Source organism: Sarcophilus harrisii, chromosome X (assembly GCF_902635505.1).
Source record: "Sarcophilus harrisii chromosome X, mSarHar1.11, whole genome shotgun sequence".
NCBI classification, from domain to species: Eukaryota; Metazoa; Chordata; class Mammalia; order Dasyuromorphia; family Dasyuridae; genus Sarcophilus; species Sarcophilus harrisii.
This window is the reverse complement of record NC_045432.1, coordinates 34371946-34376325: the sequence shown is the minus strand read 5'-3', so window position 1 is coordinate 34376325 and position 4380 is coordinate 34371946.

The window sequence follows — 4380 nt, the reverse complement described above, 5'->3', positions numbered from 1 at the left end:
AACTATATCTTTCTTTTCCTGCTGACATCACACACACATTCTGTACACAAATCACACACACACACACACACACACACAACTAGTCATTTCCTGCTGGCATCACATGTACCTTGTGCACACAAATTACACACACACACACTATTGATCATTTCCTGCTGATATTGCACTTACACATATAGATTATACACACATACAGTTGGCAGTATCATTTGTACCATTTGTGTCTTGTTGACATGACATATTGTATGCACAAATCACACACACATTGTGCACACACAGACTACTGATCCTTTCCTGCTGACATCACACACATACATACACACACACTACTGGTCATTTTCCTGCTGGCATCACACTCACACATTGTGCACACAAGTTATACACATACACACACACACAGACTCCCAGTATTGATCCTTTCCTGCTGATATCACACATACACACATAGATCACACATACACATACACACACACACACACAGAGTATTGGTCGTTTTCCTGCTGACATCACACACACACAGATCTCTCTGTCTGACACACACACACACGTACACACTCTACCTGTGTGACATAGACATGTCCCTTGTTCTGTGACCGTGAGGAGCTTCACTTGGGAAGGCCCAGGCCCGAGGCCCCGCCCCGTCTGTTCTCTGTGACCAGAGAGGGGACAGTCACCACAAGGGGAACTTCTGAAAGGCCAGGAGCAGGAAGTGGCCCCGAGGGGCCCCTTTCCTCCAGGGGAGCAGCAGGAGCGCAGTGAGCAATTGGGGAGGCCGAATGAGGAGAGGACCCTGCCCCACCCTTCTGAGAGGGGCTTTGCCCGCATTTGGGGAGAGGGAAGGGGGAGCACCTGCCATCATGGAAGAGCAGGCTGGGGGGGGAGTCTCTGGAGGAAGTCGCACACATTGTGTGGGGAGGAGCTTTCAGGGAAGTACCGAGGGCCCGGGTGGGGAGAGCCGGGGGAAAGACGAGAAAGAGTTAATCGAAGGAGTCCAGGAGCGTATGCCCCAGTTTGTCTGAGGTGGCCCGGGAGGGGCTGGAAGGCGGAGATAGCACCGGGCTCCCTTTAACAAAGTGCCCCTTCAGTAAAAGGGAATCTGACTTAATATCCTGTTGGGTCATGGTCATACATTACCCCATCTCCTTCAAAAAAAACAAACCTAGTGAATCGCTGGGCTCCCGTGAGCCTCCCGGAGGGCCGGGCCCGGGCCCTCCCGCGGGCTTCCCCAGGCCACAAGTCTGCAGGCCAGACTTCCCATCTGCCCTAGCAGGTAGGGCTGGGCTGGGCCTGGCCGGCCTGTAAGTCCTCTCCCCACCCCACCCCGCGACTTCTGGGGGGCACAGTGCCCCAACATGGGAATGTCCTCATTTGGGGGACCTCCCTTAACAGACCTCCAGATTTAAAACTCGACCAGGAGGCGCCCCAACTGTAGCGCTCAGGACTCCGGATTCAAATTCAGACACTGCCGCTTCCCCCTTACTGGATTTCGGAAGCTCACCCGCGCTAGGCCCAGTGCCCGCTACTGGGGATGCAAAGATAAGAAAGAGACAGGCCTTGCCCCTAAGGAACTGCTATTCCATTGAGGGGGGAAACCGGCAGCCAGCCTAAAACTGGGTCCCCAGGGCTAGAACTGTCCCCTTCCCTCCTACACACAAATGGAAACCGTGTAGGCATAGATAAGTAAATATAGAAGGAACATAAAGGCTCATCCTATGCACTTACTGCCTCTGTGATCTCGGGCAAGTCACTTCCCTGCCCCGGGCCTCAGTTTCCCCCTCTGTAAAATGAGAGAATTGGATCACATGGCCGAGGTACCTTCTAACCACAAAGCTATAATTAGCAGGCAGGGGAGAATCCTTTATTAGGGGCCTACTACGTGCCAGGCGCCATGCTCTTATCTCATTGGCTCCCCATAACCGCCCAGAAAGGTAGGTGATGCCATCATCCCCATTTTACACTTAGGAAAACTGAAGCAGACAGGTTAAGTGACATGCCTAAGGTCCCCCAGCAACTCGGGTCCTCCTGAGTCCCTCCTCTCGCCACTTCACTAGCAGCTGTAGGAGATGGGGGTGGGGGCCCAAGGGGGAGCACTAACAATAGGACAAGCCACTTCCTCCCTTGGGGCCTCAGTTTCCTCCTCTGAAAAACAAAGGGGGGATGGACCTGTCCCGAGGCCCACTCTAGCTCTCACTTGCTGCCATTAAAGGCCCCAGAGTCCCCCTCCTTTGGGTCACCTCTGACCCTTATTAGCTGGGTGAACCAGACCCCGGAAAACCGGGATGATTGGCACCCTGAACGCGGTGCCCGCCTCTGATCGGCTGTGGCCCCTGAGGGCCCCGGGGAGAGAAGAACAGCTCACGGCAGGCTGGGCCACGGGGCTTTTCTGGGTGCTTTCATTAGCCCGTCTGGGGAGGGCCCTTTTTTTCCATCACTCAGCCCCGCCCCTTCCTTCATGACCCTTCTGCGTCGATATTGCCACATAACCACAACCCCAAGGGTGTTACGGGAGGGAGAGGAGCTGGGGGCTGGGGAGATCTCTCCTTGACAACCGCACCCCACCCAATCTCTCCCGCCAGGGCCCCAGGCCCTCCCAGCTGTTGCAACCTGGGACCCTCCCCCACTAGGTAGTCGGAGAATGAAATCTCCCAGAGCCAGCTCGGAGTCGCTGAGGAGTTCTGGGCCACAGAAGGGGCCGGCCGAGGCTCCCTGGGTGCCACCCCTGAACCTCTCCCTCTTACACCAGATCCTAGTCTGGAAGAAACTTAGAAACAGACTCTCAGAGCTGGAGGATACTTGCACACAGAGCAGGGAAGAACCTGGGATGGTTCTCAGAACCATGGGAGTGTACCCCCTTTGGTGTACCAGAGAGGAAACTGAGGCACAGGAAGTCACACTGTTAGGGAGTGGGAGAACTGGCTACTGGTGCCAGACCTTCATGATTCTTTCTACCAGATCAGGCCCCTGGGAGCTGGAAGGGACCTTTAGAGGCCCTACAACTCCTTCTTGTTTTACAGGGGAGGAAACTGAGGCCTAGTGAGATGAAGGGCCTGAAAGGGTCACTGATGCTAGTCCTCTGACCCTTAAAGTACCCTGTGTCTCCAGGGACCTCATTTGACAAAGAGGAACTTCCCTCCAGAAGGGAAGTAAGTGGTCTGGGATCACACCGGGAGCAACCGAGTCTTAGAGGGCTCCCAGTTCTCTTTTCTCCAAAGCAAAACAGCAGCAGCAATTCCTCCAGTTTCCGTAGTTTCGTTTTTCTCAAGACTTCTTGTCCCCTGTGCTACCAACCCAGGGACTATTTCTCCCATCACACACTCCTGCTCCCCACGGTTGACAGCCTAAGGATCATTTTTCCCAGAATGCATTTTCAACCTGGGGAAAACTGGAGCAACTAGAGGGGAGCAACCCGCGACTGCAGAGTGAATGGAGGGGGTGAATCTGGGACTCACCAGATCCCTGAGGGTGGTTAGGGCAGTGCTGCTGCTCCCCCGTTAGCCACTGAGGAGAGGCCGGAGACCTAGTCCTGCCACAAATGGACTGCGTGGATCCCCCTGGCTCTCGATTTCCCTATCTGGAACCTGGGTGGGTGGGAAATCGATCTAGATGTCCTCCAAAGTCCTTGTTGTTCTGGATTAGGATCAGGAGTTCTAACCGGATCAATCAGCTGTGGAAAGCAGGCCCCCAGGGCAGGAAGATGAAAGGAGAGAAGAGGACAGTTGCCAAGTATTTCCTTGCTTGTTGATCATGACCCTGAGGGTTTGCTTTTGAACAGACCTGAGATTCATCTGATTATGGGCCTTACACCTAGAAGGAATTTTAGACCCAGACGGGGGTCCAGCCCTCCCCCTTGCTCATTTTCAGAGGAGGAAACCGAGACCCCCCAGCAGTGGAGGGAACTTGGCCGAGATCCGATCGACTGGCAGAGCTGGCTTCCAGCTCCAGCCTTTTAACAGCCGGTCCCTCCTGCCGGCCACCCCTTCTGGGCTTTTCTAGACTAAGATAGGTGACCACTGTCTGCCATCTTCGCAGCTGAGACGGAGCTTAAGTGACTTGTCCAGGATCCCACAGCTATTTGTATCAGATGAAGATCTGTAGGAAGCTACAGGCCCGGCAGCCTGTAACTTTTAGATTCAGAGCTGGCTGGAAGGTTTCTCCGAGATCTTCAGAGGAGGAAACTGAGACCCAGAGCCAGGCAGAGACTTTCTCAAGCTTTATGGAGCCTGTGAAGTAGAGAAACAGGGATTTGCTGGCTGCAGATCCGGGGCTTTCCCCACTCCACAAAGCCGGGCCACGTATCTGCTCGAGGAATGGTTTTACACAATCAGAGAACCCTAGAGATGGAGGGGACCTTCAAAGGCCTCTCGGCAGACCCTCCAAGTC